The 14882-nt window shown below is 43.5% G+C and overlaps 1 protein-coding gene and 2 pseudogenes across 7 annotated transcripts in view; 2 read left to right on the plus strand and 1 right to left on the minus strand.

The window, feature by feature from the left end:
- Positions 1 to 14882, minus strand: part of Ddhd1 (DDHD domain containing 1) — a 75883-nt gene that overhangs the window by 45469 nt on the left and 15532 nt on the right. The window lies entirely within an intron of this gene.
- LOC118590928 lies at positions 2672 to 3991 on the plus strand (annotated as a pseudogene).
- Positions 9424 to 9735, plus strand: LOC118591141 (annotated as a pseudogene).

A 14882-nucleotide genomic window follows, 5' to 3' on the forward strand; every position in this document is an offset into this window, starting at 1 on the left:
TGAGAACCTAGAAGGGACAGAACTAGATGAAGGAATTAAGATAGAACCTAGAGGGGACAGTAGTTAAATATAGAGAGAAATCAGGCAAGAAAGGAGCTAGGCACGAGAGCAGAATAGAAGCTGTGTAGAGAGAGCTGTCACAGAATAATAAAGTGTATGAACTAAGGAGTTTCGTGTACATGGATTCATTTCTTTTCATCAAAGATTAATTATCAGCTGGTTGTAGATTCTTCCCGGACCCTGGAAGGGGACTATTGAGGGGCTGGACCCCCTTACTCCCCAATAGCTTTCTTTATATAAAAGTAATTAAAGATTCATACTACTGTCTGTCTTGCTGAAGGTGTGAGCTGTGTATAGGTGTGTGGCCCTTCCTGGCAATTTAGGTTTGGAGAGCTGTCACCACCTTCCAGATCAAGCAGTTTATCTCATTTTATCTTAACTGTAATCTTAATTGCTCTCCTGCTTCCAAAGTACCGCTGAGTCTTCCGAAAACCCATCACCTGTCCCAAGGCACAGAGCGGGTAATGTGAGAACCACGATCCCTGCAGAAGTCTGTCTACTATGTTCACCTGAGCTCTTTCCAACCCTACAGTGAAGCTTTCCAGGAGGAAAGACACCTGCTTAGCCCTCTCTCCCCAAACACAGGCTCCTGAGTCGTACCGAGTCATGAAATAACCACCTAACATACCGACTTCCGGGGGAAACAAACAGTACACAATAGCACACAAATCTGTTCCTTCCATCTGTGTGGCTCGGCAGCTTGGGTTCGGTCACCCGAGAAGCCGCTTCCTGAGTGCTTTCTACAACTACAGCTCAACACTATGTTTACTGTATCTCAAAAATCATGTTCAAATTGGGCTGAGGAGAAGGCACCGAATAAGCTGTTTGCTATGGTAAGACCCACATAAAGGCCAGGTGTGGTTGCAGGTGCAAGAAACTCCAATACCGTGGGTGGAGACAGGCATACTCTGGGAGCTTGCTGGCAAGCTATCCATCGCAAAGGAAGAAGATGGAGAGCAACAGAGCCTCTCCAGACCCTGGATGTGTGCACATGGGTACGCACCCGCTCAGCCACCTCCAATGACCATAACAACAAAAACCCATCTGACTCTCCAGGATGCCTCGGCTCTCGCTTGTTTAGCTCCGGAAGTCCCCACCTGGAGTCGCTAGTGTCAAGTCTGTTAACAGTCACTGTCTCTCTTAACGCTTAGCTGTCAGCATGCACTTGTGTAAGTACACATATGTGTGTACGCATGGACTCCTCCAGCTACTCCTTTCTCCTCAGAAAGCCAATCTATCTTTTATAGTTGCCAAAAAATGTTTATTTCAATACTCAAATTCTCTTATGGCTCTGTACTGTTTCTCAGGTAAGTTCCTAATCACCCTCCCTTTGACCTCCTCTTCATATACTTCATGTATGTATTCACACAACTTCTGAGTATCTCCATAAAGCAGGCACCAAGGTAGGTGTTGGGATGCAGAAGAGAGTGTTGATGGTCCCTGTACTTTCTGCATCATCAGGGCACTTCCTCCTGTGGTGTGTGTGTGGGTGGGAGGGGGTTGTTTCTGAGTATAATCTACATATGTTGGTCTTGGATGTTACATTTGCACATAGGATGTTCTTACCTGTTTCATCTAGTTAACTTCAAGCTTTACCTCTCCATGAGCCCTTCCCTTCTCTATGACTCTACTGGATTAATGCTGTCAGTGTTTATCTTGACTATATTCTTTTAAATTAATATTTAGAAGCCAGGCATGGGACACATGACTTTAATCCCAGCACGTGGGAGGCAGAGGCAGAGGCAGGCAGATCTCTGTGAGTTTGAGGCCAGCCTGGTTTACAGAGTGCATTCCAAGATAGTCAGGGCTACACAGAGAAACCTTGTCTCAGGAAAAAAAAAAATTAGAGATGGAAAAAAAAGATTAAAAACTATTCACACAAAGTAAACAGTTTCTTTATGGCATACATAAATACTTTGTTTTTGTTCTGATGATTTTTATTTATTTTTAAATGATTTTTTGGGTGGGGGCTTTTTGAGACAGGGACTTTCAGGACACTAGGCTGGTCTCAAACTCATCATGTAGCTGAGAATGCCCTAAGCTTCTGACAGTACTGCGGGCCTGTGCCCACATACATGGCTTATTCTGTGTATAGTCCAGCTGCTTTAGCCATCCTGGTTTCTCTGGGATCTTGGGACACAAGATCTCAGTTGTGTGCAAGAGGAACTCCCAGGAAGCACTACTTTACCGCACGTGTTAAACACTGCGGAGGAGCGGCAGCACGGCCCCAGTGGCTGCCTGGGTTTCTCCCAGTTCTGAGTGTGCCTGTCTGGTTGGCTGGGTGTGCTGCAGAGCCATGATCACACTAGTTTCTGACACTCATTCTCTTATTCAGAAAACAAACACACACCCGTCCGCCTACTTTCTAAGGATAAGAATGAGAGGATTTCTGAGGGCCAATGCCTCACTTAAGAGTAACATGCATCCAGAAAAATACACCATCACATGCACAGCAATTTACAAGTGTTAATACCCAGACTAAGGGAGGGTTCCAGAAGGTTCCCTCCTACCACTCAGGTAATGCACCCAAACTACTGCACTACAGAATAGTTCAGCCATCAAAGTGTGATATATATATATATATATATATACTTTCTCTCTCCTCCAGCCAAGAAAGATGCCCAAAGGAAAGAAGGCCAAGGGGAAGAAGGTAGCCCCAGTGCTGCCATTGTGAAGAAACAGGAGGCCAAAAAAGGTGGTGCATCCCCTGTTGGAGAAAAGGCCTAAGAACTTCGGCACTGGGCAGGATCAGCCCAAAGAGACCTTACACGCTTCATCAAATGCAGCAAAGGACCATCCCCCATAAGCGGCTCAAAGTTGTAGATGTAACTGTCTTGTTAAATAAGAAACACAGAACCAATTACATGTAACTGTCTTGTTAAATAAGAAACACAGAACCAATTACAGAGTTAAAATCCACGAGGTCAGAGCTATAGCTGAAAGCCTTACCCTTCACTGCTTCTGCTGTCCTTCCTCTCTCCTGTATCTCCACAAGTTGTTCAATACTTGCTGCTACTAGAGGCAGATTCTTCAAACTAAGTACCTCCTGCCATTTACCAGTTCCCTCAGGCCCTGGACCGGCAACAGCTACCCAGCTGCTTAAGCCTGCCTACAAGCACAGGCCAGAGACAAAGCAGGAGAAGAAGCAAAGGCTGCTGGCAAAGGGATGTCCCAACTACCACCTGTCCTTCGAGCGGGGGTCAATAAGCCACCACCTCGGTGGAAAACAAGAAGGCTGGTGGTGGTCGCCCATGGCGTAGACCCCACAGAGCTTGTTATCTTCCTGCCTGCCCTGTGTTGAAGGATGGAGGTTCCCCACTGCACTGTGGTAGTTTGAATGTCACTGCCCCCATAATCTCATAGGGACTGACACTATTAGGACGTGTGGCTTTGTTGGAGTTGGTGTGGCCTTGTTGAAGTGTGTCACTGTGGGGGTGAGCTGTGAGGTTTCCTATGCTTAGGATACCGCCAGTGTCTTAGTTCACTTCCTGTTGCCTTTGGTTCAAGATGTACAATTCTCCAGCACCACGTCTGCCTACACATTGCCATGTCCCACCATGATAATAATGGATCGGACCTGTGAACTATATGCCACCCCCATTAATTGTTTTCCTTTATAGGAGTTGCTGTGGTCATAGTGTCTCTTCATAGCAATAGAGACCCTAACTACAACATGCATCATCAAGGGAAAGACCAGGCTGGGGTGGCTGGTCCACAGGAAGACATGCACCACTGTTGTCTTCACAAGGCTAACCCGGAAGAAAAGGGCACTATGGCTAAGCTGGTGGACGCTGTTAGGACCAATTACAATGACAGATACAATGAGGTCAGCCACCAATGAGGAGGCAACATCCTGGGTCCTAAATCTGTGGCTTGCATTGCCAAGCTGGAAAAGGCAAAGACCAAAGAACTTACCACTAAACTGGGCTAGATGTACACTGCTAAATTTTCTGTACATAAATGTAATTACAAGATTAAAAAAAATTATACATGATATCATAATATAGTTTGTACTTTTTTGTTGTTTCTTTGGTTCAAAACAGGAGAAGTTATTACCATCCATCCCTCCCTCCCCACAGGTGAAGGTCAGAGCCAGTTCTCTCCTCCCACCATGTGGGATCCAGAGACAGTACTTAGTGTCAGGCATTTTCACAAGATGAGCCACTAACCAGCCATAAACAGGGTTATTTAATGGGTAAAGTATTTGTTAGGGGTTATCAAAAATTAGACAGCCATAGCTACATTCTTGGCCTATTTATTTCTACCACTAAGCTGATTCTAAATAATGTAGACACACTGGACAGTTACTCTCTAGTTTCATGCTGTGGGTTACCAAGTGAGGACTATATCTCCAGGACTGCTGAAGCTTGGGACGGCTGTGTCCTCGAAAGTCTATTTGTTAAAGACTTGGTCCTAGGGTTGTTCTGCTAACTGGAATTTAGTGGGTGGAGCCAAAGGTGCTTCTAAAAAACTGCATACAGCCCAGCTCCTTCCTTTCCACTCCCACCAATAAAGAAGTATTGGGCTCAACATGTCAACAGAGCCGATACTAAGAACTCTCTTTGTTTTTCTAAACAGCAGTCTGCCAGAATGCCCTCAAACTTGTTATCTAGCTGAAGATAGGTGGCCTTGAACTCCTGATTCCCCTTCCTCCCCCTCCCAAGTGCTGAGATTTACATATAGGTGTGTATACCACCTTATCCAGCTCAGATATTTCTCAAAGACTAAAATATTAATAATCTTCATAGAACAACTGTACTTCTAGCATGTATTTACAGGAATGTGCTAAACTGTTCAGAGACATTGCCAAGATATTTACTCCAGTACTGTTATAATAGAAAGGAAAGCCTAACAAAACACACCTATACTACCAAGAAAACAAACCCACACTGGAGAGGATAGAGGGAAAGGAACTCTTACCAAGGTGGGAGTGTAAACTGGTTCAGCCATTATGGAAATCTGTGCGGAGGTTTTCAAAAACTAAAGATAGGAGTGCCATATGATCCAGCTATACCACTCTTGGCATATTTCAAAAGGACTTTATGTCCTATCACAGAGACACTTGCATGGCCATGTTTACTGGGGCTCTATTCATAATAGCAAGGAAATTTAATCAGCCCAGATGTCCATCAACAGAGAAATGGATAATGAAAATGTGGTACATACACATGACACAATTTTATCCAGCTCTAAAGCAAAACAAAATTATGAAATTGACGGAAAAATGGATGGAACTGGAAAATATATCAAGTAAGGTAAACCAGGCTAAGAAAGGCAAATACGACATGTTCTCTCACATGGGGATCCTAACTTAATTATGTGGAGCGAGCATGATTAGAGAGCAGGACTCTAGAAAGGGGCCCTGAACACAGGGTAAAGGTTCAGAGGGAGGTGGTGGGAAACCAGTAAAACACACGAAGATGAAAGTGGAACACAAAATACCAGGAGTGTAAGCTCATCCATGGGCTGAGGGGGCTGAGGAGATGTAGAAGAGTGAGTGAAGTAGGGGATGACCAGCCCAGACTAAGTACAGACGAGAATGCTACAGGGAAATCGGGAACTCTGCATGCTGATTAACAAAAAGCAAACGAAACATCCACGGTCTATCAACAAAGAACTGGATAAATGCATAGGGCGGCTAGGTGACGTAGTGGGCAGAGGTGCTTGCTGCTGAGTCTGAGACCTGATTTGCACACACTCATTATGGTACATGTTTCACGGCACTTGTTTGTGGTTTCCTGCAGAAGATCCTGATCACAAGGTAACCGTCTTATCACTGACTTCACAAAGCCACACACCCATGTGCTTAAGCCACTACCACTGTGGCTTTCAAAACTAGGTGCTACAGCGTCGGGGGTGGACAGTGTGGTGGTACTGTGTTTCCCGAAATATTGTGCACCCTAATAAACTTATCTGGGGTCAGAGACAGAATAGCCACAATATTAAACATGAGGATAGGCAGTGGTAGCACACGCCTTTAATCCTAGCATTCCAGAGGCAGAAATCCATCTGTTCAAGGATACAGCCAAGCACGGTGACTCACGCCTTTAATCCCAGGGAGTGATGGCAAAAACAGAAAGATATATAAGGCGTGAAGACCAGAAACTAGAAACTTTTGGCTGGTTAAGCATTCAGGCTTTGGAGCAGCAGTTCAGCTGAGATTCATTTGGATAAAGACTCAGAGGCTTCCAGTCTGAGGAAACAGTATCAGCTGAGGAACTAGCAAGGTGAGGTAGCTGTGGCTGGTTCTGCTTCTCTGATCTTCCAGCATTCACCCCAATACCTGGCTCAGGTTTGATTTTATTAATAAGAACTTTTTGTTTTGTTTTGTTTTGTTTTTGTTTTTCAAGATAGGGTTTCCCTGTGTAGCTTTGCACCTTTCCTGGAACTCACTTGGTAGCCTAGGCTGGCCTCAAACTCACAGAGATCTGCCTGCCTCTGCCTTCCTGAGTGTTGGGATTACAGGCGTGTGCCACCACCGCCCAGTGTAATGAGAACTTTTTAAGATTCCTGCTACAGGACAGACACTCATCCTGTGTGTGCTGTTTGAAAATGTCCCCCTAGTTACCATGGCAATCCTGGACACATCTGCTACATGATGGACTTATAACAGGAGACCAAGGAACAGTAGGTTAGTGGATGTTAAAGCATGTATCTGAACTAGATTAGTACTGCTTCTCTGTTTGCACAATACCCATGGAAAATCTCTTTAAACTTTAAGACTGTATCTGAACTAGCTAGATTAGTACTGCTTCTCTGTTTGCACAATACCCATGGAAAGTCTTTTTAAACTTTAAGACTAAGACTGAGCATTGCTACCTGCCCATCAGAAAACAACTAAGTCATTATTGGAAATGCAACATTTGCCCAAATCAGAGGCAGTGCTTCTCAACCTTCCTAATGATTCGACCTTTTAATGCAGTTCCTCATGTTGTGGTGACCCCCAACCACAAAATTATTTTTGTTTCTACTTCATAACTGTAATTTTGCTACTGTTATGAACAGTAATATAAATACCTGATATTTCTGATGGTCTTATGTGATCCCTGAGAAAGGATCATTTGACCCCAAAAGGGGTCACTGACAATCCACAGCTTGAGAACTGCTGGTTTAGGGAGAAGCTCTGACCATGTAACAAATAAAAGTGTGTGGGTTCTTCTTGATTGGAAAACCATTTCAAGGTCTGTTTTCTGCTATAAATATTCTATTTATGCAAATGCATGAGTGACTCTCATGTTTGGGTGTGGAAATCTGATAGAAACCTGTTAGAAGTGATAGAAAAGGTGTATTCTTTTGTGTTTGTGAAATGTTCTGTAGGTATCTGTTAGGTCCAGTACTTCTGTCTGGATGACCCCTATTGGCGAGAGTGGGTACTGAAGTCTCCCACTATCAATGTAGGGGGATCAGTGTGTGTTTTAAGCTTTAGTAATGTTTCTTTGTGGGTGCCCTCACATTGGAGGCATAGATGTTAAGAACTGAAATGTCACCTTGGGTGGATTTTTACTTTAATGAGTCCCATCTCTTTTGATTAATTTTGGTTTGGAGTCTGTTTTGTTAGATACCAGAATGGCTAGATCACCTTGCTTCTTGGGTCCATTTGATTAGAAAATCTATTTCCAACTTTTTACTCCAAGACAAAAAAAAAAAAAAAACCAAAAAAAAAAAAAAAACCAACAAAAAAAACCCATCCGTTTTGTTAATCGGTGTCTTAGGGTTTCTGTTGCGGTGGTGAGACTTGATGACCAAACAGCAAGTTGGGAGGGAAGGGTTTATTTGACACTTCCAGATCACAGTCCATCATTGGAGGAAGTCCGGACAGGAACTTCAGCAGGGCTGGAACCTGGAGGCAGGAGCTGGTGCAGAGGCCATAGAGGACAACTGACTACTGGCTTGCTCCTTTTCATTATAAATCTTCATTAGAGTTACCACTAATAACCACATGACAGAGTCTATACTAGGCTGTTTTGAGATTTTTCCCTGTCAATGGAATTAATCCAAATCTCTCCACTGTAGCCACAGGCAGACTTTTTGGACGAGGGCAAAAAGCAGCCACTTTCTTCACCAAAATCACAAGAACAATCTCTAGGCCACATATTAATATTCTCATCTGGAAGCTCTTCATCCAGGCATCCACAGTTCAAATTACACTCAGCACTACGTCTTCCATTTTCCTACTAGGGTGGCCCATTAAGCAGCACTTAAAACGTTCAACTGCTTTTCTAACTCACTTTCCCAAGGTCTATATTCCTTCAAACAAAAGCATAGTCAGGTCTATCACAATAATACCCCAGTCCCTGGTACCAATTTCATAGTTAGGGTTTCTATTGCTGTGAAGAGATGATCACAGTAATTCTTATAAAAGAAAAACATTTAATTGGGGTGGCTTACATTTTCAAAGGTTTAGCCCATGTTCATGGTACAACATGGTGGTGTGCAGACAGACATGGTGCTGGAGTGTCCTACATCTTAACTCACAGGAAGTGGTCTGAGATACTGGATATAGCTTGTGCATATGAGACCTCAAAGTCCGCCTCCACAGTGACACACTTTCTCCAACAACACCACACCTACTCCAATAAAGCCACACCACCTAATAGTGCCACTCCCTTTGGTGGTCATTTTCTTTCAAACAACCATAGTTTGTATCTTTTTATTGGAGAGTTTAATCAATGAAATGATACTTTACTATACTCATAGATCGGTGTCTAGCCCAATCATCATCAGAGAAGCTTCACTCAGCCTCTTTATGGGAGCAGATGCAGCAACCCACAGCCAAACATTAGGCGGAATGGAACTTGGGGAAGCCCATGGAAGATGGATAGGAAGGATTGTAGGAGCCAAAGGGGTCAAGAACATCATGAAGATTCGGCCCACAGAATTAACTAAGCAGGGCTAGTAGGGGCTCACAGAGAGTGAAGTAACAGTCAAGGAGCCTGCATGGGTCTTTGCTAAGACCTCTGCATACATTCTGTGATTATTTAGCTTGTGTTTTTGTGGGACCCCCAACAATGAGAGCGGGGTATCTATGATTCTCTCGTCTGCCTTTAGGACCCTTTCCTTTCTACTGGACTGCCTCATCCAGTCTTAATATGAGCGTTCACGGCTAGTCTTATTGTAACTTGTTATTCCGAGTTCAGCTGATATTCCTGGAAGGCCTGTTCTTTTCTTAAGGGAAACAGGAGCAGTGGATCTGAGGGAGAAGGGAGGTGGGGAAGAGTAGATTGAGAGGAGCGGAGGGAGAGGAAACTGTAGTAGGGATGTAATATATGAAAGAATAAATTTAAAAATGTGTTAGAAAAGAAAAACATTTATGTATAAAAAGTTACATTAGCCTCTTGTAGTTGCTATTGGAGCATAGCAGCCATGGCCCTGCATCACCCCATGGCCGTGGGCCTAAGCAAGGGCCACAAGGTGACAGAGAATGTCAGCAAGCAGATGCACTCAGCCAGCACCATGAACACCTCAACAAACACACCAAGTTCCTTCGGGATGTGTGGGGCTTCGTGCCCTATGAGCAGAGCTGTGGAGCTGCTCAAGCTGTTCAAAGACAAGCTCAAGCTTATCAAGAAGAGGGTGGACACGCACATCTACACCAAGAGGAAGCAGGAGGAGCTGAGCAACATGCTGGTAACCATGAGGAAGGCAGCGGCCAAGGACTGGTGCCCCCTTCCCTGATAAATGTCTCACACACACACACACACACACACACACACACACACACACAGAGGAGAGAGAGAGAGAGTGAGAGAGTGAGAGAGTGAGTGAGAGAGAGAGAGAGAGACATTAACCACAAGTCAGAGGAAAACAACTTTAGGATTCTTACAGGTGTATTTCTGAGGACAGATTATATCCCATCATACTGTGTATATGTGAGACAAGCAAAGAAGATCTGAAAGACCTACTCTGGTTACCATCATGCTCTGACAGCTTTCTTAGGCCTAATGCACACCTAAAAGTCTGGAGACAGGGCCTCCCTGTGTAGCTCTGGGTGGCCTTGAACTCAGATCACCCTCCTTCTATGCCCTGATCGCTGCACCACACCATGTTATGAGTCATTTCATAGAAACTTCCAGGGCAAGTCTGACTACAGAGAGGGAAGAAGTCACTGCAGAAGTGGGACAGGAGTGGTGGGTTATTGCTATCCATGAGAAGAAGAAACCAGCAAGAATTAGAAGGGAAAAAAGACACAGAGGAAGGAACTATACAAGACCTGGAGGACAGAAAAACAAGGTGGAAAACTGTCTTTTATTTGAACGCTTACTGTAAATGCACATCTAGGAGCTCTGACTTTATCTTTCATAGATTCACTGCTTTAAAAGAGGGCCAGACCGTTCCCACAGATGCCTTCTTCAGCCATTATATGTGCATTAATTAATGTACCATTTCCACAAAATCATCTTTTATAATGTTTTATTAAAGAAAAATGCATTTTGGCTGTTGAGGTGGCTCAGTGGGTAAAGGTGCTAAGTCTGAGGACTAAATTCGATCCCTAACAGGTCAGGTTGTCCTCTAACTTCCACACACATGCTATGACTGACCACACACACACACACACACACACACACACACACACACACACACACACACAAAGTAACAAGGAGAAAAGGGAATCCTTTGTTACAATTTAGGCTCTAGATACATATTTCTCCACTATGGCAGAAATTATATCCCATGAACATCTTTATTTTCCTAACAATATGCAGGACTGGGCAGGTAAAGGTGACAATTCTCCCTTGTGGCCACAGCATAGGCACTGGGCCCTACAACGCTGAGATTCTTTAGGAACCTGAGCAGTGCAGAATCTGACTTTCCTGTGCAGGGCACTGCAAGCTGTTAAGCATCAGTAAGACAAGAGGGGTAAGATGGTATAAAGTAACTGAACTTGTTACCAAAACAAATGAGGTAAGCTCGGTCAAACAAACAATCTGTCATTTCAATGTCTGCACTTACTTCCAATTCATCTTACAGAAATATAAAGTTTGAGTTATTCAGACATAACAACATTGGTTGGCATCTCCCATTAAAATCAGTAAAATACAACCATGTATTGGTTATTGAAATGTAGTATTCTGGCTAATTACAGTGTCATAAAAGACAACTGTCTAATCATAAAGGTCGGGAAATTTTCTCAAGTATTTAACTTCTTTAGTAAACAGAACATGCTTCATATAATTTGACATTTTCTAGCGAATGCTTTTATTTATTACGAAAAGAAGACAGTTGTGGTCCACACCAATGCTGTAGAGGAGGTAGAATTGATATGTTAGCCATCGTCTAAGTCACCACCCTAAGCTTTGTTCACCAGCCATCTGTATCTCTTTGAGACAAGCAGAAGAAGTTACATTGGTCAATCTGTCTTTGCTCAGGTGACTTCCTTCCCAAAGAAGCAGCCATCTACTATGGCAATTATGCTTTCCACACGTTCTCAATACCCACGAGAGCCAGGACATGTCATCCGCTGTTCTACTGGTGTAGTTAGCTGCCAGCCTGCTTACCAAACTAACAGCTCTGATTTCCAGCTTTACTTGTAACAGTCTCCATGGCATCTACCTTTTATATTAACACAGTGTGTAGAGCATACACATTCCTTGCTATCACAGGACAGCGGGAGGTTCTTCACACCTATCATTAAGTGTGCTGGACTTGTGCAATACTGTCTGTGTGCTGTTTGGGGCACCTGAAGGTACTTGAATATAAAGATAAACTAGCACTACCTGACAGAGAATTATGCAAAAATTTAAAGGTAACCCCTGCTGTATTAAAAAAACAGGTCAAAAATAATTTAGGATCAGAAGGAAGGTACTTCGAATTTGTCTGAACATTCTGTCTGTTTGTGTTTTTACGAGTACATTCTATAAATAGAAAATAGAAGTCAATTAAAAATATAGGCAGAAGGTGGGGCTGGTGAGAGGGCTCAGCGCATAAGACACTTGCTGTGAAAGCTGACAACTTGAGTTTGATCCTCGGAGCCCACAGTGAAGGAGAGAACTGAGTCCTGAAAGCTGTCCTCCAATTTTCCCATGTGCCATGCATGACACAGATGTGCTACACACACACATTTCACACACATACACACACCACATACAATAGATTAAATAAAAACAAGTCTACCCATGCAAACTATGTCATGGAGATAAGGAGGGGGTTCTCTGCACCCTCCATTTTCAACAGTCCACAGAGCTGACAAAATGTCACCTTTGTTAGGGAAGCTCCCCCTGGCATTGTATCCCCAGGTCATTTTGAGTGACTTATTCAGCACAGCCTTGGGAGGCTTACAGTGATGTCCAAGTTCAGGTTACTTCCACCAGCAAGGGGTCAATTTCCAGCATTCCTTAAAGGGATAGCTTCAGTGGTCACTGCCAGTTTCAACTAGGTCTGAATCTTTACCTTCCCAGGAATGCTCTCTTTCTCAATCCCACGGTTAAGTGGCTGCTACCTGTACCTTCTACCTCTGTGTTCTTTATATAGTTACCTTTGCTTTACTAATTCCTCTATTAATAGATATTTGTGTTATTCTTTCTGTTAAAACTAGTGAAGAATTTCTGGCTTTTCCTTGGACTTCTATAGCAAGACTTTCTACAGAAGAGGGAACTTACATAGTTAAGTCTGTAACATAAAGTATGCTCAGATTCACTGGTAATCATCAGAGATGGACAGTGTTTGGTTGGAACCTCCAGCTCACTCCTGCTTGATCAGGAAAGCACTATCCCTCCCCCTCTCTCTCTCCAAACCATGCCCTCTCAGAACAAAGGGAAGGCACCAAAAAGCCCACCCAGTTCCGCATTTTTAGCTCCTCCCCCTGCCCCTCAGGTTGCCAGCTGCCCAAGTCCTCACCTAAGCACTCCAGCTTTTGACCATACTTGGGCACAAACCCGGCTAGCTTATCAGGGGACATGTCACCACCCCTAGCCTACAGGCAATATGAGCTCCTACTTCAGTTTGGGAACTTGACTTCTCCTGCTTCGATCTCTGAGGCTGGAGATCTCACCTGGGAGTTGCTTTGCTCAAATAAACCTGTTCTTTTACTTTTTCAATTTGGCTTGATCTGGCTTACTGTGTTGGTGGAGAAACCTTTTGTAGTGTACAAAAAACCTATTAGACAGATTTGAACAGCTCTAATTCTGGCACAAGCCCACAAGGGGTACATAGAAAGATGTGTGCTGCAGCAATGTTCACAGCACCCCAAACCATGAACAACTTAAAGGCCAAAGAGGAAAGTCAAGGGACATACTCATACAATGGAAATAGGTGGATTCCGTGAATCAGCAACTTATCTCTGAGCTAAAAAACAAGGTGCAGAAGGATACAAATAGAATAGTCCTTTATAAAGAACTACAATAAGCCCAAAGTGCTAACAGGGATTAGTCACCTAAAAAATGCGAAGGAACACAGACTAGGGTGGCTGTGTCTAGAATGAAAACAGTGACTGGAGAGGTCATAGAGGAGATCTTGATTGATCTGTGATGCTTAATGTTTAAACTAAGTAAAGAGGATATTGTTGGTTATGCCATTTTTCTTTATATATTTGAGACATATAATTATAATAAACTAAGTGAATGATAAAATATAAAGTTAACAAATATTCAACTAGTAAGTGGAATTAAAGAAAGTAAATTAGGGACCGAGTATCGAAAGCTGTCACACATCAGGATTCCTGGAAACCAGTTCATTCACTAGAATCTGGGATTTGAAGGAATGTAGGATGAGTGCAATCAAATGACTGTTCTAACAGAGTCAACTCTGCTTCCCTGCAGTACTACAACTGATCTTACAAAACCAACAGACCTCCAAATATGCCTTGGGTCATACTGGAAAGTTATAATCACACTGAGAATGTTAGCCATGCTTAAATGAATGCCAATACTACCTAAAACTAGCCACACTTAGGCAAACTTACAAATTTCACGGAGGTGAAATTGCTAGATGTAGTTATACACTGAACACCAACTGCTCTGGTTCCATTTAGGGTCTGAAAGCCCACCTGTCTGTTCCACTACAAAGCTAACTGCCTCACTATCAACCAGTTTGCCAGAGCTGCCTTAACAAATACAACAGGTCTAGAGACGCACATCAGTAGAAATGTGTTTTGTTGAAACTGGAGTCTCGGTGCCCCAAATACAGGGGTTGGCATCTTGAGACCCCACAAAGCCTCAGGCACTCATGGGCCTCTCTGCTCGGCTTGTGGGTGCTCACTGCCACATTGTCCACACAGTCTTTCCTTCATATGTGCCTAAATTTCCTCCTCTCACCCAGCTGCGGCTGACCGGGGCAGACTGGGGTTTACCTATCGGCTTGATTCCAATGTCACCGGTCTCACCTGGACTCACACTCTCAAGACTGGAGAGTGGAGCTGTATGGGGACACAATTCAACCCATAATAGTCCCCTAAAGTTCTACCACATGATCTCTTCCAGCATTCATACTGCACTCATAGTTCTGCGCATTTTTTTTTTTCTTCGAGACAGGGTTTCTCTGTAGCTTTGGAGCCTGTCCTAGACTAGCTCTGTAGACCAGGCTGGCCTCGAACTCACAGAGATCCATCTGCCTCTGCCTCCCAAGTGCTGGGATTAAAAGCGTGTGCCACCACCGCCCAGCTAAGTTCCTCGAATTTTAATTAGTAGATGACTGACATTAGATGTTCTTAGCATCTCTTCCCCTCGAATCTGGAGAACAGACTTTATATCATAACTCACTATATACTAAGCCTCCCAAATTCACTGTTTTGGTACATTTACATATGCAGAATTTTATATGCTTAAGGAAAATTCTATATCCAAGTACTGGGATAACATAAAAATAAGTTGGTATAATGTACATAGATG

Source organism: Onychomys torridus, chromosome 9 (assembly GCF_903995425.1).
Source record: "Onychomys torridus chromosome 9, mOncTor1.1, whole genome shotgun sequence".
Lineage (NCBI taxonomy): Eukaryota > Metazoa > Chordata > Mammalia > Rodentia > Cricetidae > Onychomys > Onychomys torridus.